The following is a 23,149-nucleotide window of genomic DNA, read 5'->3' on the forward strand; positions in this document are numbered from 1 at the left end:
TAAGACTCCTGGATTCTCCCAGCTACCTTATCTTCTCACATAAATTTTGTCCTCTCAGCAGGTTTCATGAGAAAGATGTGGTGGTTTGAATGAAAATGGCCCTCTTAGGTTCATAGGGACACTACTGTTAGGAGGTGCGGCCTTGTTGGAGGAAGTGTGTCACTGGGGTGGGCTTTGAGGTTTCAAATGCTCAAGCCAAGCCCAGTGTCTCTCTCTTCCTGCAGCCCGTGGATCCAGATGTAGAAGTCTCAGCTCCTCTCCAGCACCATGTCTGCCTGGGCACCACCATGCTTCCCTCAATGACAATAACAGACTAAACCTCTGAACAGTAAGCCAGCCCCTGAGAAATATTTTCCTTTATAAGACTTGCCGTGGTCACGGTGTCTCTTCACAGCAATAGAAACCCTAACTAAGACACTCTCTGAGACTCCCTTAGAAAGCCTACATTTCTCTCAGTGCCCCTTATCAGATATTGACACCATCTGCTGATAGAGGAGGCAGTGGCAGAAATCGTTCTAGCTACTTCGAGATGACAAGGGGATGGGGGATGGGGTGGGGACGGGGCATGGACATAAGGAAGGGCAGCAGCCAGAGTGCCTCCGAGAAGGGTTGCCTAAGAATCCATGGTAAAACATAGTTAATGGCAGATATCTGGAGGACAGGACAGTTATTTGATGATAGAGTGTGTCCTTGGAGCATGCTATATGGGTGAGGCAGCATCTGTCATGTATATAAAACTGTCAGCTCCTGCCACAGCAGCCAGCCTGCCTTGACTACCGAAGTGGTTATACCATGACCTTTCCACCATCAGTTGTGACAGGCCCGCCCCTTCAAAGTGCCCATCCATCACAGCCCTCTCTCTTTCCTCTTGCCCCTCTGGCTTGTCTGTCTGTGTCTATCTGTCTGTATCTGTCTGTCTGCCTCTCTCATGTCCCCACTCCAAGACAGCCTTTAACTTTCCCCCTCTCTCCTCCCCCCCCCCCCAATAAACCTGTTGCTCATGGTGTATTCTCTTAGGAGCATACATACCTTGGCAGGGCCCCTGAAGGTACCCGTTCAAGTCCAGAGGTCAGCTGTTGGGCCTATTTTATTGCAATCTCCCAGGGAACGTTGAGAAATAAGTCCGAGAAATGGTCCTATTTTTCATCTAGACTGACAAAGTCTTGTTTGACAGACTAAAGTGCAACTGTGCAATTAGCTGCTTGTGCTATCAGGACTCCTGCGTAGGGAAGCGGATGCCTGGAAATGTTGCAAGAAATCAACTAAAGCAGCTGCCTCACTGGCAGAGGTACAGATGCCCCTGTCCATGGACCAGATGTAATTCCCGAGGGAGTTGACACGATGAGGGCCCAAACTGAAGGAAATCTGGATTTCATTTCTTTTAAGGGCACAATCAGACATCAGCATCTAATTAACATTAAGAGAGAAATATAAACCCATTGTTGTAGGATGCTTATACAGAGAGATGGGACACTGAGGCTTTCTTCCAGGGAGCAGCATTGATTCATGCCGGCACCGGCTCGGTGGGGTCACATCCACAGGCTGAGCCCCCCAAAGCAGCCTTGTGTACCCTTCCTTACTTTTCCTTTACAGTTTAGACTGTTTGTCTCTCTATTATGGTAACTTGCATTCTGGCCGGGAAGTCTATGCTATAGAGTTGTGAGAGCGTCACCAATACACACAGAGATAGGATTACTCCATATTGCCTTCCCTTTGTTCTGGGAGGGCCCTTTACAAACTCCCCTTGTTGATCAGAACACCCATCTGGGCCAAAGAGCCTCATCATGACTTATGGGGCTAGATTTCCACAATATCATTACTTGTATGCGATATATCTTTTTGACCATGGCCTCACTGTTGCTAGAGGTACATCTTATAACCAGGAGAGCTACACAGGGTAAGATCAGATGAGTTAAAAGTATACTACCTTGCTGGGTGTTGGTGGCACACGCCTTTAATCCCAGCACTCGGGAGGCAGAGCCAGGCGGATCTCTGTGAGTTCGAGGCCAGCCTGGGCTACCAAGTGAGCTCCAGGAAAGGCGCAAAGCTACACAGAGAAACCCTGTCTCAAAAAAAACAAAAACAAAAAAACAAAACAAACAAACAAAAAAAAAGTATACTACCTATGAGGATTTTGAATCCTCCAAAGTTGAAAACCATCCCCTGAACAATTCCCCCAGGGTTCCTGCCTTTCCAGATCTGGTCTGGGACATGAACATTTTTTCTCATTTTATCTGTGATTTCTTCTATGACTCTTCACTCATCTGGATCCAGTTTGTGCCTTGTGAGGGATGAAATGTTTATGGTGGGCAAGCCCAGCCCCTGGCCTTAAGTCTACTGTTAAGATATAGCACACAGGGGACCCCGGCTGGCTAGGGTGTCCCACGTGTGGAGGAAAACATCCTGTGCAGATGTAGCAGCAGGCGGCGGCAGGCAAAACACGCCAGGAGGGCATGATGGTGGCGGTGGCGCGTGGACAGTCACTAATAACCCAGGTGCTGCATCCGTGCAGAAGTGAGTTTATTATAATAACTATATTATAATAATTATAATAAAGATAGAAAGATAAAGAAAGAGGGAGAGAGAAAGAAAAGGGGGAGGGAGAGTGTGCTCCTCATGGCGGGAAGAAGGGAAGGGTGGAAGAGAGAGAGGAAGGGGAGGGGATTTCCCTTAAAATGAGGCTTTTATGGCAGGACACAGGGCAGCCCCAAGGGATGGGTTTTCAAGGGGCGCGTCAAATGATAACATTGGTTTCCAAGGGGCAGGTCAGAATACTAACATCTACCACTATTGGCGGCAATCTAGGAGGATTATCTTCAGCCCATGCCCTAGACACCTCAAAGGAAAGCTCAAATCCTTGTTGACTGGCCTCTATGAGACTGTAATGATGTCATCCTTCTCCATGGTGGGGGCTAGGAGAATCAGGGCTATTTGGATGTGGGAGATACATAGCCATGAAGCTTTCTAATAGGTCCCAACCCATTAAAGGCATAGGACAGTCAGGATGGTATAGAAATTCGTGAATGACTTCGTGGTCACTGAAATTGTATTGCCTATGTGGTAAGAAGGGGTAAACATCGAGGCCAGCCTGGGCTACCAAGCGAGTCCCAGGAAAGGCACAAAGCTGCACAGAGAAACCCTGTCTCGAAAAGCCCCCCCCCCCAAAAAAAGAAGGGGTAAACAGCTTAGCTACCTGTGGCTTCCACAGTAGTGACTTGTCCCTGTTAGAAATGCGGCTACGGGTTGAATCACCACAAAATGCTCTGCCCTGGTGTTGACCTGAAGTCACCCGGCTGGCTCCCTACAATCAGACCAAAGGCTCCTGGGGGGTGAAGAGGGCCTAACAAAATGAAGTTCAGTCATTCCAAATGTTTTGCACAGCTTTCCATGGCAACCAGAGCAACAAAAATCATCTTTGGGAGCCTCATCCAGTCATTGCTTTGGCTGGTAACATCCTTGAATTACCCGGTTTCTCCCCTTCTGTCCAGGAGAGGGGTAATAATTCTCTGATTGTTGAGGACACTTATCCAGTGGCCCTCTTGGAGCAACAAACACATTGGTCCCAATCTTACTCATGGGTGTGGCAATTCATTCTGTCAGTTCCTTCTCTGGCCTTGGTCCTGGCCCTACGGGGCCTCTTTCCATATGTGTACTGACCTTTCCATCCAGGCAGTGGCAAGATGAGCAACATTTTTGAGTGTGCTTCTGATGGTTTTCTTGGTTTCAACTGGGCAAATGCTTTCATCACAGCCTCTAGTAGTTGGCTGGCATTCATTCCCAGGAAGCCTTCTAACTTCTATAATTTATATCAGATGTCCCTTGGGGTCTGACCAACTTAGTCCTTTGCTGCTGTTTCTCCTTCACTTCTGGGTCAAAGGGGAAAGGTGGACTATTGTACACAGCCTCTCCTAGGATTGGCTTGGGCTTTCTTCGAATCCCTGGAGCACCTCTGAGATTTTGCTCATGTTCATGACCTTTGTTCCTCCGTCCTGCATGTCATTGGAAAGAGCCTCCTGTTAACACTCAGTCCAAATCATTAGAGTCCCATTAGGTATTGTCCTTGGAGAACTAAGTCTGGGCATAAGCCTGGTGTCTTAACAGTTTCACAAATTCGGGACCAAGTATTCAAATATATGAGCCTATGGGGCCATTCTCATTCAAACCACCACAGCTTGGCATTCATTGTCCCAGCTGGGGTGGGTTCTTCCAACCATTTCAAGGTTGCTGGAATAATTCAATAGTATTCTTCATGTTAAACTGTCAGGAAAGGCTGGTAGCAATTGGTCCAAGTGGGGTTGGAGGTCTGGATGGTGTATTACATTAAAGAGTCAAAGCCCAGATTGCTCAGTGAATGAAGGAGTTAAATTTCTCCACCTCAGGAGAGCAGTTGTGGCGAAAGGCTGCTATATGAAAGTGCATTTCCCCCTTGCATCTGACCATCTTGACCATAGTAGTTTCCCTCAATTACATTTGCAGGGTCCCTCAGCACCACTGAGGAGCCGGGCTGCCAGCAGGGTCCTCGTGGTACTTCCCCGCCTGAATATATAGGGTTAGAACTGGTGGCTCTGAAGTGTCTACAGTCAGGAGTGTCTTGGATGGCTTTTCTGGTGTGGTTTCAGGGTTGTGGATGGCTTCTGGCAGGGCTCTGGCTGTGGCAGTAGGTGTGGGGAGTGCAGTCAGCCATGGGGGGTGCCATGGGAAAGTGAGGAACTTCCTCTGGCTTCCGAGACAGAGTGAGCTTCTCGGGTCCTGGTTGGGATTCTGAGGAAGCTATCATCTGGGCCTTTATGACTGTACAGTTCTCTTCAGACAGGCTGTTAGCCAAAGCGGTTAAGAGAGCACTCTGTCTTATAAGCAGTCAACATAGAGAGACCATCTGTAACTACAGTTCAAAGCTTTCTGATGCCCTCTTCTGGCCTCTGCGGGCACTACATATACAAGGTGCATATACACACATGCTTGGATCCCCCCCAAAAGACTCAACACTCTGCTAACTAGATCTTTATCTAGAGACCCTTTGGAAGACCAACACACGTTGAACAAAGGCCAGTCAATTTCACAAAATGTCTGAACTTTTCTAGGAGTCAACACTATAATCTCCTGAATATCTCCTTTATTAATTTTTTTAAAATCATGTCCTCTACGGGAATATGTTTACTGTTTTCACCCCATTTCATCCTTTCAAAAATGACAGTCACACACAAGAAGAGGGCAGGGAAGGATAAGCAATCCCTTTGTCCATCTCTGTCCACTCTCCTTGTGAAGCTATTTCAGGTAACTTTTAGTACTGTATGAACCCCAATGTCAGGGTGCATCCAGACAGCCACCATAAGCCATATGCGGCTTCTATGGACCCGCAAATAAAGACTTGATATGAGTCTCAACCCTTGAGTTAAGTTGAAACTTGTCCGTCTTATTTACTCACATTCACACACATTTCCAAGCTGCTGCCCAGGATCTTCAAGTCACAGTTCTGTTTCCTGTGAACCCAATTGGGCAACCCAGGGAAGGAATCAGGCTTCCATTGTGCCTCTTAGAAGCAAGCATGCCAAAAACAAACCATGTTTTTGCCAGTCTGATGGGTGGCACTCCCTTGGCTGGTTCCTAGTTCTGACTGATTCCTTTGTGCTCCCTGGAGTCCTTGTCCCAGCATGCCAGGAGGGCTAGCCCCGCCAAATCAATCAGTTCACTGGAGCCAGGTGAGGTCACCTTACCTGGCATCCTAAAGTTTGTACCGCAGTGGCAAGAGAGATGAAATCACTGTCTCCAAATCCAGAACAAGTATCCCTGAGAAATGTTGTGGGATTCTCATGCAGAGAGACGGGACACTGGGACTCTACGCCAGGAAGCAGCATTCGAGCATGCCAGTACTGGCTCAGTGCATTCCCTTCCAAAGGCCAAGGCCCAAGCACAGCGGGATGTAACCCTATGTACCCTTCCTTCGTTTTCCTTTACATTTTGGCCCCTTTGTCTCCATAGGGTAACATACATCCTGTTTGCATGGCCTGTTATCTCTCGTGTGCAATGGATACTGATTATGCCATGTTGCCTTCTTTTTGTTCTTGGAGGGCCCTGCCACACCCAGGTCTTGTCTCATAAGACTGTCCATTGATGCCCCATTGCTATTGTTTAGGTGTCCTGAATAATTTCTCCAAAGCATGTGAATTTGATATCAGAGGATGGTAGCCTCCTTTGAAAAAGGAACACAGAAGGCTAGGCTGCAGAGGCCATGTTACAGCTGGGAGAAGAAACATTTCACAGTGTATGTTCCATAGTAAGAAAAGAAAACCCATGTTTAGATTTGGCCCCAGCATTAAGAAAATGGGCCTTTTTCTTCTTGGCTGCAGGCAGGCACCACAGTGTTGAACTGAGCCAAACTCATGATGTCCTACTCTTGGGCACTGTTTCCTTATCAAGAAGAAAATCTCTAAGCCTCATCTTTCACATACTTTAAATAATTTAATTAGATCCTTATATCCTATTAAAGCATTTTAGTTTTCTTTTCAATTTTGGAAATGTACAGTGTTTTTTTTTCTTTCATTTTTCTTTATTAAGAAATTTTCTATTCGCTCCACATACTATCCACAGATCCCTTCCCTCCCTCCTGTACAGTGTTCTTAATCTCCACATACAAACCTTTTTTACTAAAAAAATAAAAATTTCGATTTTCACAGTCGTTTAAATTTTTGTCCTACTTTCTGCTTTTCCTAACACCATTGGACATAGTAACAGTAGAAAATAAGTATACCATCTGATGTGGGAATTTTCTCCCTGAGGGGACGAAGCAATGTGTACCCCAAGTTCCCAATGACAAACTAAAGTGTCCCCGCCCCCCCGGAACTAATGCGTGTATTGGGTTTTCCTTACAGAGCGTGGGTGAGGGGGTCACTGTCAGGTGTGTGCATGATCTGGAAGCAGCCATATTGAAAAGTTTTCACCTAGTGTGGATGACGGCCTTCCTACAGCTGCTCGGGTGGTATCCCCTCTCTCTAGTCTTCCCAGTACATATGTTCTAGCTCTCCTCAAGACCATGGGGCCACATGGGCCCAGAGCAGAATTGCATAAAAATGGGCTGGGAGGAGTGGCTGGATACTCAGGAAAGTCCGAAGACACTGTCCAGCCCTCCCTCCTTCTGTAAGGAACATTAACAGTTCACAAAGACAGCTGAGATGTTCGTTCTTCAGCAAGCAGGTGCCGCTGAAGCCATGAAGAAGGCAGTCGTTTGGCACAAAAGATAATAATGCATAAGTAATATTATACAGACCGAACAGGTTATGTTTAGGGATATAGGTACATACGTATGCATATATGGATGTAATAACAATTAATGAAAAATGAGTTTGAAGGAGAGCAAGAAAGAATATATGGGGGGGTTAGGAGAGAGGAAAGAGAAAGGAGAAATGATGTAGTTATAATCTCAAAGATAAAAGAAAAAATTTTAAAAAATAGTATTGCACAATATCTCCTTAATAAAAGAAATTTGAATCTAAACTACATACATAGGATAATATGATAATTTAATACACTGTTAAGCTATGGGACTTTATAAGTTCCCAGGCAAACCTTATAGAAAACACAAGACAGTCTTTGTACAGTTCATAGATAACTATGAAAGTCGCTGTTGTTAATTGGCTAGTACCTTTATATAGCGGTATTATCCAAAAGCTGTTTTTCATCTTGCAGCTAATGTTCTACTCAGGGAATCCAGGTCTCCCAAGTTCCTGGATGGAGGAACTATTTTCCCAAGTACACACTTCAACCCTACTACATCCAAGTGTCCCACTTTAACATTGCAAACACTTAAGCTGGAATAATATCGATAACTTAATTAGAAGAAACCCAAATAAGGGAGTAATTCTAGGTGTATAAACCCCAACACACTGCCATAAGAAACACAAGAAATAAAGACAACGCAATTCCTCTAAAATTTACTAATCCAATAGAACAGCATCCAGTGAGAGTAAGACAGATGAAATCCCAGAGAACTCTAAAGATTGATATTATAAATACATTCAAATAAATTAAATGATAAGATCATATCCTAATCAAGAATGCAAAGAGCTGAATGTAATAAAGAATTCAGCACAAAATATTTTTTAAAAAAGAATTCAGCAAAGATAGAAAGGTGGGGCTGGAGTGATGGCTCATCAGTTAAGAGCATTGACTGCTCTTCCAGAGGACCTGGGTTCAATTCCTAGCACCCACATGGCATCTCACAACTGTCTGTAACTCCAGTTCCAGGGGACCTGACATCCTCACACAGACATATATGCAGGCAAAACACCAATGCACATAAAATAAAAGTAAATAAATTATGTAAAAAAATAGAAGTGCAGAAGAAAAACAATACAAAATGCCAGAAATGAAAAGCAGAGTGCATCAAATCAAAAACTGTGGAAAGTTTCAGAGTTCAAATGAATCAGAGAAAGGGCAGAATACATGGGCCTGAAGACAAGGTGAAGAAACTGGGGTGATTCAACAAGAACAAAGAACTTATTAGTGAGGATCCAAGATACACCCAACTCTATGAAAAGACCAGACTTCCAGACCGCGGGCACGGAAGGACAAGAAGAATCTTGGAAAACGTTTCCAAAGGAATCATAACCAAAATTTCCAGGAGTTAGAAAAACAGATGTTAGTCCAGATATTAAAAACTATTTAGAACAACAAACACTACGAGAAAAGAACCTCCCTGTGCCATATTATACTTCAAACACTAAATATACAGAACAAAACAAGTGCATGAAGTCGCATACACAGTCACATATAAAGGACAGGCCCGTCAGAATGACAGGGGGGTTGCCAACCGAAACAGCCTAGAGGGCTGGGAGAGATCAGATTTTGAATGAACAACAGCCAACCCAGACTCCTCTACCCCGCAAAACATCTAAGTCACAATAGAAGAATTAAAACCTTTCTATTATAAGAATAGGCTAAAGGAATTTGTTACCACCAAGGTATCGAACAAAACATACTTGAAAGAATTCTTTGGCTGAAGTGAAGAATAAAATTGAACCATGTGGCCACAGGAAATAATAAATCATACTAAAATAATATTGATGCAAGGAAAGAAAAAAATAATAAAACTTAACACTCCAACATCAACAAGGAATCCATATATAACTTTCAATAATTACTCTGAATATTAATAGTCTCGCTTCCCCAGTCAAAAAAACAGACTGGGCCGGGCGGTGGTGGCGCACGCCTTTAATCCCAGCACTCGGGAGGCAGAGCCAGGCGGATCTCGGTGAGTTCGAGGCCAGCCTGGGCTACAGAGCGAGATTCAGGACAGGCACCAAAACTACGCAGAGAAACCCTGCCTCAAAAAAACAAAACAAAACAAAAAGATGGTGTGTCAAGGCGCAGGGGGCTTGGGAGTCTATGGGGCAGAAAAAACAGACTGGGCCGGGCGGTGGTGGCGCACGCCTTTAATCCCAGCACTCGGGAGGCAGAGCCAGGCGGATCTCTGTGAGTTCGAGGCCAGCCTGGGCTACCAAGTGAGCTCCAGGAAAGGCGCAAAGCTACACAGAGAAACCCTGTCTCGAAAAACCAAAAAAAAAAAAAAAAAACAGACTGGTAGATTGAATCAAAAAAAAAAAAAAAGCAAGAACCATCTCCTTGTTTCCTTGAAGAAATGCACCTCACTGCCAAAGACAGACATTTCTTTAGGACGAAAGAATAGAAACATGGATTCCAAACAAATGGCTGTCATAGACGGCACATGAGAAAAGAGATAAAGTGTTCACTTCATACTGATTAAGGGAACAAGCAAGTCATCAGCAGATGTTATACCCCAAACAGAGGCACATCCGATTTCATAAAACAAATACTACCAGATGTAAATTACAACTTAACCTTGACACAGTAGTAGGAAGTGGCCTTAATGCCCCATTCTCAATAATTCACAATTCTTCCAAAAAGAAAACAGAGAAATAGTGAATTAAACAGCATCACAGATGAAATGGACCTAATAGACATCTACAGACCACTCTATCCAAACTTTACAAAATATTCATTCTTCTCAGAAGCCCATGGAATTTTCTCCAAGACAGATCATGTATTCAGAATTTTTATCTTGAAGCAATGTCTAGTTTTTTCATAAGAATTTTCTGCATCTATTGAGGTGATTTTTGTTGTTGTATCCATTTATGTAACTTATGTAATTGACTTATAAATATTAAACCATCCCTCCATATTTACACGAGAGCCAACTTGATCACAATGAACTTTTTGATGTGTTGAATTCAATATTCAAGTATATTATTGAAAATCTTTGTATCTGTGTTTATCAAGAAGATTGACCTAAATTCTTTTTCTTTCCATTTTTGTTTTCCCATCTTTACCTATTTGGGGTATCAGGGTAATACTAACTTCATTTTAAAAAAAGAGTTTAGTGATGCCCTTTCTATATGTGTTATGAAATATTGTGGTTTGAATAAGAATGTTCCCCTGCCCCCCAGTCCTGGGCATGTGAATACTTGGTTCCCACTTTGAGGGAGTAGGGGATAAGAGATTCAGCCTTGCTGGAGGGAATATATCATTGAGAGGGCTTTGAGAGTTCAGGAAGTACCCTGCTTCCATAGTCATTTCTGCTTCGTGCTTGCAGAAAGAAGATGTGAGCTCTCAGCTTCCTGCTTTTGCCGCGATGCCTGTGGCTTGATGCTATGCCTCCCACCATGATGAAGTATCATCTCTCTGGAGCCATAAGGCCCCAGAACCTCTTTTTTCAAACCTTTCTTGCTCGTGGTGTTTTATCACAGCCACAAAAAAAGTAGCTGACACCAAAGTTGGTAACAGATAATGGGCTGTCAGTAAAGAACCTGATTGTGTTTTTTGTTTTGATTTTTATAAGTATGGAAGATTGGGGATCTTTAGACTAGAAAAGCTGTTGGATGCTGTAAGCAGGGCTTAATGAGCTATTCTAGGATGCCTGAGAGACTGTGGTGCTGAGAGACATGCACACAGTAGCAGCCTGGCTCAAAATGTTTTAGAAAGAAGCAAGGCCTCTAGCTGCAACTGGGCTGGAGGCCATTCTTGTGATAGTTTGATAATCTGGACATGGCCCAGCTGTTGCACTCAGGAACTCACAGCAGCTCTGGTTGCTTGAATAAGACCTGCAGGAGACTGAGACAGTCAGCACTTCAATATGGATGGCCAATGAGAACAGAAAGCCCCTCCACTAGCTGGGAAGCCACTGGTATAGGAGAGGAGAGCATTTTGTTTGTTTTTTTCTTCAGTAGGGCAGCCACAGGTTGTTGCAGAATATTCGTGTGGCTGTGATTGGTATAATGAAAAGCTGAATGGCCAATAGCTGGGCAGGAGAAACTAGGCGGGATTTCCAGGGAAAGAAAGGAGGAGAAGGAATCTAGGTATGCACAGAGTGGCCAGCCAGATGCAGAGGAAGCAGGATGGGCAGTACAGAGGTGAGGTAATGAGCCATGTGGAAGAACATAGATTTAAAAATACGGGTTAATTCAAGTTGTAAGAACTAGTGAGGAACAAGCCTGACCTAAGGCCAAGCTTTTATAATTAATGCCTCCTTGTAGTTATTAGTGAACTGGCAGCCCAAAGAAAAGTCTGACTATAACTGATCCAGTAGATAACCTTTTACCCAGGCCCAATTAACAAACAACCTTAATTAAACTTGGTAGGTTATTGTTTGAGATATTAAAGTAACTGTTAGGAAGAAAGTGTCCCACAGGGTATAACTGAGTGCAATGGGAGGTAAATATGATCAAAATGTATTTATATTGTATGAAATTGTCAAAGAATAAATAAAAATACTTTAACAAAACTCTATGATATAAAATAGTTTCAAAGAAGCATTGCATGGCCTTGAAGAAAGGGTATTTCAGATGCATCTCTAGGTTCCATTTCTAGAACTTGTGACTGGAGTCTCTAACACCTTTTTATGGTTATTGGTACTTTGGTATTTTCCAATGTGGATGATCAAGTCTTGTGTTTTATTTTTCCCTCCATGTACGTTTGAATACATTTCACTCCAACAGTGTACCTAGGGCCAAATAAGAGGAACAACAGGTCTGTTGCACATGGGCTGGCCCAGCATCTACAGAAGAGAAGCAAGTGCTGTGTGTGTGACTTTTTTGCAGTAACAGAAAGAAAGGAAGCATTGACCTTTTCATTCCAGGACTTGCAAGCTAGAATCTACATCATGTGGTTCCTGTCAGACCAGATAAGTTAACACATATCTTAGAGCTACAAGGCAGAGATGGCATCCCAGATTCCTGCTCCCAATTATCATTACCTACTGTCATCATGATCACTGTGACATCCATGGACTTTCCTTGGCATTCTGTGTACGGCTCCTGTGTCAGTTTGAAATGCCAGATCATGAGATGTAAGCTCAGCTCAGCCTGGATTTGCCCCATTCTCCTCCCAAGTTCAGGAGCAAGTTCATTTTCAGTCTTAGGCTATTCCACAGTTGCCAGAGTTAGAAAACACTCACTTAAATGATGAGCATTAAATGTGAATTCAGCATATGGCTTATTAAAAATAAACTACTAAAAATATTTTTTAAAAAATTGTCAACACAGAGAACTTCATTAAAACTTGGGATTTTGTTTTAATCTTTAATTTTTAACTAAAACAGAGAAGGCTAAGTTGGTGGTTTCTGATTCTATTTTTGTTCCTTCTGTTGTTGGAAAACAAATCCAGAGTCAAGTGCAGTGGTGTGTGCTTTTAATCTGAACACACAGAAGGCTAGAGCAGGCAGATCTGAGTTCACAGCCCGCCTGGTTTACATAGTAAGTTCCAGGATAGCCAGAGCAACATAGTGAGACCTTGCTTTCAAAATAAATAAAATAAATCTAAAAAAATATATAATGGAGGTATAATAAGGGGGAGTAATAGAAAAGTAGGTATTGTCCTTTAATGTGGGATCTGCCATTTTTACCCATACCCTCCCTCAAAAGCACATATTACAGGGTAAAAAAAAATGATGACCTTTCATTCACAGAAGCCAGAAGTCTGAGTGGCTATCTCCTAATGAATCCTCTAACCAGGGTAGCATTCACGCTCTAGCTCTCAGTGGCTCCCCCTGTGTGGTGGCTGAATTATGACACCTCAATGCCCCACCATACTGAAAGTCCCTTGGGAGGAAGACCACTTTCTCTTTGCACCTCAAGACAACGGTCCCATGTTCTCTGCAGCATCAAGGGCTCTCAGTCACTCCTTTGATGATTAATAATTAAGTATTGAAGGGGTGTCCCCAGCAGCATCGTGCTGGCATTGTGGTAAACATAGAGCGGTATGAGAGGGGTTCCCACTCTAAAGATGAGACATGGAAAAGGTAGACACAAGTTGCGTTATTTCCCTCATATTTAAGGAAGACAAAAGGGGCAATGGTGGCCATCCTGCCTGCTAGAATCTGCAGTCTAGCACATTTGCCTCAGTCGCAGGTGTCCAAACATTCTTTGTGGTTTGAATTAAGGACGATAGTATACATTTGAATATGCTCTCAGGGCTCACAAAGTTTACTCTCCGAGATTTACAGATGAGAATTGACTTTTGCAGGGTTCTTCTCTCTCTCGGCTCATCCTCTCCATTCCTCATTCCAAGTGGGATAATTAATCTTCATTTTGTTATCTTGCAGGATCTGGAATTAATTAAGAGATAAGCATGGTTCATTTTCAGTACGAGGTGTCCTTAGAGTTCATCGGAGATACAGAGAGGCGAGAGGCGCTAGACCCCTCCCCTAGAAGGGAGCTGGTGGCTACTTATCTTAGAATTCTAAGACTTGAGAAGTTACGGGTAGTCTGCTATATGACTGAGTCCACAATAGGAAAAGGGGAGCAGTCGCAAGCCCCCAATTATTCATTAGATAAGGCTTTGTATCCTAACCAATAGGAGGAGGAATTTGAGAAGGGGGGGAGGAATTCAAGACTATAGGGGGGTAGGGGAGAGAAGGTAGGGATTTCTCATGATGGGGAGACTGAAATCCTTTGCCTTGCACCCAATCAGTACACCAGCCATTCTTGCCTTTTCTTGATGCTGATGTCCCTTTATGAAGAATGTTATGTTAGAAACTGCTTCACTTTCACTGTTGAATTTGTTACAATACGGTGAGGATCTTATTTCCCACACCTACAAAAAGATTAGCCTCTGAGAAGGTCTGTGAGGAATTTTATTGATTATAGTAATGCAAGTGGGAAGACACTCTAAATGTGTACTGCACCTTCGGCTGGCAGCCCAGATATAAAGACGCCAAAACGGGACCGGCTTTTGCTTCGGGCATGCTGGCCTACGCACCTTGGTGATGAGTTCATCTGCCCTACTGCTCCTGCTGAAGCATTTCTTGGCTGGTATCAGAACCACGATGCTTCTGGCTTTCAGAACAGGACCGAACACCGAAGACCGGGGACTCTCCAGGAATCCTCCAGGTCTTCAGCACCAGGTTGGACCTGCTGGGGGTATTTAGCATGGACTGTTGTGATTTCAGCCTCCACGGTGTGAAGACAGCCATTGCCTACTACCCAGAATGCACCATGTCAGCCAATGTAAGAAAATCTTATTTAAACATGTGTTCGCTCTATCAGTTCTACTCCTCTAGAGAACCCTAACTAATACACCAAGTCATACCTCACCTTTTGGCTAAAACTATTAACTCCATCCAAAGTGGACCTTTGATCCTATGCATTCTTAGTGGTTTTACTAATGGTTTCCTTTCTCTCTCCTTCTTCCTTTCTTCTCCCTCCCCTTCCTTCCTCCCTCTCTCTCTTCCTTCCTTCCTCTCTTCTTCCCTCCCTCCCTCCCTCTCTCTATCTTCTACCTTCCTTCCCTCTTGCCTTCCTCCAAACCCAGGGACTCACACACACTAGCCAAGTTCTCTACCACCAAGATTCACTCTTAGCTGCTTTCTTTACTTTTTCACTGTTCCTTTCTCCTTTCCTTCTGCTCCCCTCCCCTCCCCTTCTTTCCTTCCTTCTTTCCTGTTCAATTTTATTATTACACACGGTGCATAATGTTCACTTCCGATCTTTCAAATAAAAAAGATAAAATGCAGGAAAAATGATAAAACATAAAGTCAAGTATCCACTATCCAGATTAATCAATTAATACTCACATTTTGACACATTAATCTGTTTACTTAAAAATATTCAGTAACAGCCTGGTGGTGGTGGCACACAGTTTTAATCCCAGCACTCGGGAGGCAGAGGCAGGTGGATCTCTCTGAGTTCTAGGCCAGCCTGGTCTACAGAGCGAGTTCTAGGACAGCCAGGGTTGTTACACAGAACAACCCCGTCTTGAACCCCTCCCCCCAAATGCAGTAACAACATAAACATGGTGGACCCTGGTTCCTGTACCCTGCCTCCCATCGTTCCTGTAGCTTTCTGACCTTACAATGCTGCTTCCTGTGTTCAGGTCTAGACTGAACACCTCTGGAGGGCGGCGGCCACATCTTCTAACCATTATTCTTCCACTCAGCACCGAGGAGGCTCCACAGATGGAGCACATCAGGGACTTATTTCATTTTATTAAACCACACAGTTCCAGTGAATGTTGTATATGAAGCTCTTTTTTTATTATTTTAATAAGGGCTTCTTTCTCAAATTATTAACTTCTTTTAATGTCTTCATTTATCATCCTACTCTGAGTCTAAGAATTGTGGGAATTTAGCAGGTTAAATTTACATATGATCTCTGACTTGTTTCCAAGGGATTCCCATCGTAATGAGGATGAAAAATCGCTAAGTCCATTCCCAACCCATCTGCACACATGATGCTTTAGGGATTCATTAGACACATTATCTTTGCCTATTCTGAAGATAAACTATGGCAATGTCTCTGTAGCGGGGCAGATGTAATCTTCTCTGGCCTGATCCACTACAGATGCTGAGCTGCACAGTGGAATTAAGCATCTCAAAGGTCAATAGCTCTCTCTATCATTTTTCATTAAAGGGCCTGCAGCAGGCAGTTCCTAAGGGAATAAACACTTGGAATCTGGCATACAACTCTTATTCACCCCAGTGAGTTAACCTTGAGAATTCTACTCCAAAGTCAGTCCTTGACAGGTTTTTGTGGGCATTTCATCTCACGCCTTGGACCAACTGAAGTGTCTTAGGAAAATCAGCATTTCCAACGCCAGAGTTTCCAGGCTGGGTGCTCAGAAAGACAGTGGAGTCCAGCCTACACAAGAGGGTGTTGGTTCTCGAGAGGGGAGGGGGAGACCACACTGTCCTGAGTGGCTCATCACTGCATACCAAAGCCAACCCACTGGGATAGTGACAGGCCTCTTTGGCAGCAATATAGAATCATGTCTAACTATCCAGAGACACTAGCTGAAGTCTTTTGGATTACAATCTATCACAGTACTGTGGCTAGTGTAACACAAAAGAAGGGAAGAAAGCTGGGTTGGCTCAAGGAACTATAGAAAGGGGGCCAACCCAGACTCAGCCTATTCTGGCCAGCAGAATGAACAATAGTTGGTAGGCGTGAAGTATCTAGTTAGGCACCAGTCTAACGTCTCCATGCTCAATGGCATACATGAATGATGTCTTCAACAACAGGGCTTTATTATCAGGTTGTGGAGAATAGCCAATAGCCCTGTTGATAGCCTGTGGTGTTTGGGATTGCCATGGGATCCCTTTGGTCAATAACTTACCAAGATATAGCCCATTCCTGGCGCTTGAGGTTTTACTTGGTGGCATGAGACGTCTAGTTGGGTCTTTGTCTCAGCTATTATTGGCAACTCCATTTAGATTCCTCTCATGTTATGTATATTAACTCCACAAGATGAAACCAACTTATTATTGATTACTCCCAGTGAAGTGGGTTCTGTACTTCATTGGTTGATTACTCCCATGAAACTCATGACACTGTTGCATCAGTGGGCATATCTTGCCAGGTCAGTCATTATTTTAGCTGACATGGCTCAAACTTAGGTCAGTTGGTGATTATTTTTCTTCCCCATAGTGAGCATAGTGCTTTCTTAGCAATAGGAATGCTAGCCAGTAGAAATGAAGCTTCCAGATGAGTACAGCTTGATTTTTCTTTGTCCTATGGCTCAAATAGGTAACATCTTCAACAACGGGGTCTTACTGTCAAGTTCTGGAGCATAACCAATAGCACTGGCAGTAGTCTGTAGGACTGGGGGAGAGAGGTCTCTGGGACCTCAGCAGCCAACAACTCCAAAAGATGTAACCCATTCTTGGCACTTGGCTTTGTATGTTCTATGATATCTACTAGGGATGCTGGCTCTACCTACCATTATAGGAGGAATCAATCTTAACTCTCCATGGCTGTGAATAAGCTTCTACAGTAGTGGGTAGGCTTCCATATGACTTCTTCAAAGGTCTTCAGTGTTGTTTCTCCTTCTCTATATTCCCTCTCTACCCTGGCCTCCCATTCCCCAACCCATTTAACCCTTTCTATCCCACTATTCTCTTTAAATCTTGACACCATTATATTCTATCTCCCCCCTGGAAAGCCCCTACCCACATCATCTGACCTCTATGGGTATTCCAAATGAGACATACATAGTTGAAGTTCCAAAGTGAACGTCTACAAATGAGAGAAAACATACCGATGTGTCTTTCTTGGCCTGGGTTGCCTCACTTGGGATGATTGTTTCCAGTTTCATTCTTTTACAGGCAAATTTCATACCTTCATTTTTCTTAACAGTTGAATGATATTCCATTATGCAAATGTACCATATTTTTATTATCCAATCATCAGTTGATGGCTGTCTACATTGTTTTCATTTCCTGGCTATTGTGAATAGAGCAGCAAGGACAAAGATGAATAGGTGTCTCTATAGTAGGTTATAAAGTCCTTCAGGTATCCACCTAAGAGTGGTATAGCTGGATCATGTCTAGTTCTGTCCTTTTTAGTAACCTCCACACTGATTTCTACAGTGGCTGCACAATATACACTCCTACCAGCTAGAGAAGTACTGGAAATTCTAATCAGAGCAATTAGGCATAAGAAAAAAGTAAACAGTGTTCTAGCAGGAAAGGAAAAAAGATGAAATTTGCTGATAATGTAACCTTATATACAGATATTGCTAAAGATGTTATAAAAAGTACCACCCCCAAAACAAACAAACAAAAACCCTCACTCTTTTAGACTAGATAAGCAAGTTTGGTAAAGTTGCAGGATATAATATAAAACCACCAAAGTCAGTGGTGCTCATACAAACTAATAACAAACCATTCAAACAGGAAATTAAAAAAATAATATTAATTGCAATAGCAAAAAAAAAGTCTATTGTGAATTTAACAGAGGAGGTAAAACATCTATATACTAAAAGTTGCAAAACACTAAAGAGGCTGGGCAGTGGTGGCACACACCTTTAATCCCAGCACTCGGGAGGCAGAGGCAGGCGGATCTTTGTGAGGTTGAGGCCAGCCTGGTCTACAGAGTGAGATCCAGGAAAGGCACAAAGTTACACAGAGAAACCCTGCCTCGAAAAACCAAAAAAATAAACAAGCAAAACACTAAAGAGAAATTCAAGAAAACACAATAGGACATCAGCTGGAGATCACACCCATGGATAAGCCCTTAGGAAGGGATACATCCCATCCAGATCACAAAGGTACCAGGATACATTGTGGGGAAGAGTAATGAGCACCATTGGGGAAATTGGGTATTTACTCACATAAAAATGGCAATATGCCCTCATCTTGTATAATCATAAGAAACAGTTCAAAGTGAGTAAAGTTGTAAACATAAGACCTGAAGCCATAGAACAACTAGAAAAAGACAGGGAAAGGCCCAAGGCACTGATCAGGGAAATCAGGGCCAGATTTGGCCCCAAAAGCATCGAAACAAAGCAAAAATAGACGAAGGAGGGGGCATCAATTTAAAAGCTTCTGCACAGTAACAGAAAAAAATTAACCAAGTAAAGAAACAACCATAGAATGAAAGAAAAAAGCTGTAAACCACACATGTGATAAAGAGTTACTATCCAATACACACAGAACTCAAACTACTCAATGCCATGAAAAATCAACAACTCTGAGCATAGTTAAAGAAGCTAATTCAACATTTCCAACAGCAGACAAATTGCCAGTAGGTTCATGGAAATGACGAGTAGCACTAATAAATAATTAGGAAATCCAAACTAAAACCACCACGAGATATTGCCTTATATCCATATGAATGAAAATTTAAAATTATGAAAGATACTAAGTGTTGGAAAAGAGAATTCTTAAACCTTACTATGGGCAATGCAAATTATTATAATCATTATGAAAAATATTGTGGAGGTTCAGTATTTCTAAGTTCAGTTATAGTCCATATGCTGAAGGAATGAGTACCTACTCACCGATTACTCACAATTAACAGATATGCAAGCCTCAGATTCTAACTTTGACTAAATGTAACACACACACACACACACACACACACACACACACACACACGAATACTATGCAGCCTTAAAGAGGGGGAAATTCTGTCATTTGAGGTTACATAGATAAATATGGAAGACACTATACTAAGCAAAATTAGCCACACAGGGAAAGATACTATAATATTGTTCAGAGGAAGAAGTCACATGAGGGCAGAATGTTGCCTTGGTCTATATAATCTGGGAATGAACTGATACAGAATCATACTTAAGATGACTCTTTAAGTGCCACAGCTACTAATTTTGGAGACAATACAAATAAATTTTACAAAGAAGAAAAATTGTGAACACAAAACGTTGCTCTTCTTCTCCAGAACAAGCATAAACCACAGGAGTGGAATGGAGAAGTTAGTGTCACCACCCGCAGGGGCAGAGCAGCTCCAGGTTTTCCCTCTTCCTAGCTGCTACAATTCCCATGCAGAAGTCACATTAACTTTGAGATTAAAATAAGCAATCTTAGGCTTGGAGTCGGGGGAGGGTCTACTAAGGACAGTGGAGAGAATAGCTTTTATTATAAGCCCCATGTTTTAACATCTTTCCTCGGGCACAAGAAATTGGTATTTTCTCGCAGTACATCCTAAACTCCGCATCCTCTGGAAAGTAGTTTGCCTCAAACTGCTCTCATCTCTGCCTTCTCATTTGAACCTCTGTTTACTCTAGGGTAGCCTGCTGGAGACTGAAGCCTAAAAGGAAAACCAGCCCACATCAGCTAAGTCAGAGGGGAAGATCTTCACTGGACACTGTGTTGGTTCATCATGATTGTCAACCTGATGGAGTTTAGAATCTCCATGGAAACAAGTCTTGGGGGCATGTCTGTGAGGTCACACATGTTCGGTTAACTGAGCTGGGGAGATCTACCCTAAACGTGAGCAGCATGATTCTGTGGGCTGGGGAGTTCCAGACTGCATTTAAAAAAAAAGAAGAGAGAAAGAGAGAAAGGGAGGGAGGGAGAGAGGGAGGGAGGGAGGGAGGGAAGAAAAAAGAAAGAAGAAAAAGAAAGAAAGAAAGAAAGAAAGAAAGAAAGAAAGAAAGAAAGAAAGAAAGAAAGAAAGAAAGAAAGAAAGAAAGAAAGAAGAAAAGAAAAAAGAAAAGAAAAGAAAAAAGGAAAGGAAAAAATTCAAGCCCAACCCAAGGATTTGTTGCTCTCCGCTCCCTGCCTGGGGATGTAACGTTACCATTCTCCTCCTGTTCTGCCATCATGCCTTCCTTGCCATGATTGCTATGTCCTCTGGAACTGTAACCCTAGGATAAACCTTTCCAAGTTTGTCTTGTAGGTTTTTTGTTGCAGCAGCAAGACAAACAGCCAATTCAAGCAGCGAGTGCCCGAAACTTGGTATTCGATGGTCAACCTACCCACACAGGTCAACAGCCTTTGGAGTTGGTTTTCAGACAGAATGTGAAAGTGTTTGGGACTTTGGGACAGCGAAGCCCTCAAAGAATGGTGTAAGCAAAACTTAATGGGGCATTCTGGCTGAAGTTCGGAAGACTGAAATGCACAGAAAAAGCCAGACAGTGGGGGCCCAGTGAGGAATCAGGCTACACTCTATCCATTCTCTGAGAACTTGACTGAGGTTGAACTTTAATGTGTTTAGTGGGGAAATTTTCAAGGCAGGAGAACGTTCAGGTTGTGGCACAGCTATTACTCATCACTTCTATTTATATTTATAGTAAGAGTCAAAAATAGGGCAGAAAAAATTTAAGTATGTAGCATGTTAAAGAGCTCAAATTAAAAAAAAATGTGCTGTGCCGGGCGGTGGTGGCACACACCTTTAATCCCAGCACTCGGGAGGCAGAGGCAGGCGGATCTTTGTGAGTTCAAGGCCAGCCTGGTCTACAAAGCGAGTTCCAGGAAAGGCACCAAAACTACACAGAGAAACCCTGTCTCGAAAAAAAACAAAACAAAGAAACAAAAAAAAAAATGTGCAGTTGCAACTAAGCGACATGCTGAAAAAGAGACTGTAATTCTTGAAGAAAGACCTGTCCAGTTTATTGAGACAACAAGAATGGTTTCTTGAGAGCAGGAAACCGTTACTAAAAGCTCCAACACGTGAAATGCAAATTTATTTGAATGGAGAGATCCTGAACCAAGAGGCTGAAGCTGTTCCCTGGAGTACCGTGGCAGAATCCAGAACATGCCACCACACTGCAGCCCTAGTTAGGAAGCAGAAAGAAATGAATGCATATACCCCTTTCATTCACCTTTTAGTTAAGTGTGGGAGCCCAGTCCGTGGAATCATACTGAGAATATTAGGGCTGGTCTTCCTGCTTCAACTTCATCAAATATTAACTTACAGACATGCCCTAAGATTTGTTGCCATGGTGAGTCTCAGTCTCATCAAGTGGACAAAGATCAACCATCACAACTCCATCCCTTGTCAACTGGACACCAAACCACATCAAGGTAGTGCCTTTCAGGTCTCGGCTACACAGGCTCATGGCTACCTTTTGATTTACAATGTATTCAGTTTAACTTTAAAAGTTGCCTGCCTTTACCAGTTACAGCCCTGTTTAAAAGTCCAAAGTCTAGCCTCTCCTGAGTCTCAAAGCCATCTCATTATAGCCCTCTTAATGATGAAAACAAGTCACAATGCTCCAGTAAACAATGGCTTGGATGATTGGTGTTACTTCTCAGTGTGACAAAATCTAGAATATCCTAGAAGGTGGCTCCTCCAGTGATTATCTTAATTATGTTAATTAAGGTGGGAAGTCCTGCCCACTGTGAGTGAAACCATTCCCTGACTGGTCCTTGATTCTGTAAGTGGAGGAAGGGATCTGGGCAGCAGCATGGATTCATCATTGATCTCTACTTCCTGACTGTGGATGTCATGTGATCAGCATCCACAAGCTTCTGCCGCCTTAATCCCTCCAACATGATATATGCTTGAACTGTAAGTTAAACTAAAACTTCCTGTCATTAAATTGCTTTAGTCAGGGCGTTTTACCACAGCAACAGGAAAAGAAACTATGGCAAACGGCACAGAAGAAACATTCCCATTCCTGAAAGAAAGAATGGGGGTATGTCAAGGAGAAGTTGTACCAACCCTGTTAATTCTAGCTAAGTCTTCATGCACAGGATCATTTGTGAGGTGCTGCTGGAAGAGATGCATCCTACAAGCATAGCACCAATATCAGAATATTCCAAAAGTGACAAAGCCAGCCTTTCCATGGTCATCCAACGCCACATCCAGTATGTTCTCACGCTTTTGCTTCCTGGACTCTGAGCTGTGCCACAGGCCTTTCTACACCCTCATCAAGTAACTGTCTCCTGCTCTTCCTTCAGCTCTCGCGTCAGTCCCAGTTCACGCTCTGGTAGCACCGTTGACCTCTTCCACGTTGGTTAGCACATGGTTTGTGTTTCTTACACCCCAAAAGTAGACACGCACACTGTTTTCCCTTAGAGCTCCCACCCAGAGGAAGGTGGCCCCCATAGAGTAGAAATGTGAAAATGAAACAATGTTAGTCAGAGGCCTGTGCAGCAGCAGAGAATATTCCAGCAGGAAAAACAACAAAGCCACAGGAAAGTGGACCCATGTTGCAGTTAAATCAAAGGAGGCCCCCTGTGGTCAGCAACAGAAACTGCAGCTCAGGCTTTGAGGCAGGCAGGGCCACAAGACACAGGGTGTTGCCCAGCCTGCTAAGGCTTTTGATTAGATGTGGTTTATAATAGAATGAAAACCAACATAAATATAGGACGAGGAAAAAGGAGAAGAAAAAGATAATGAAGAAAATGGGTTACGTCTTTCTTGATAGCTATCATTATATTCTTGGTTTGGGTTATTGT

Source organism: Peromyscus maniculatus, chromosome 17, assembly GCF_049852395.1.
Source record: "Peromyscus maniculatus bairdii isolate BWxNUB_F1_BW_parent chromosome 17, HU_Pman_BW_mat_3.1, whole genome shotgun sequence".
Classification (NCBI taxonomy): domain Eukaryota; kingdom Metazoa; phylum Chordata; class Mammalia; order Rodentia; family Cricetidae; genus Peromyscus; species Peromyscus maniculatus.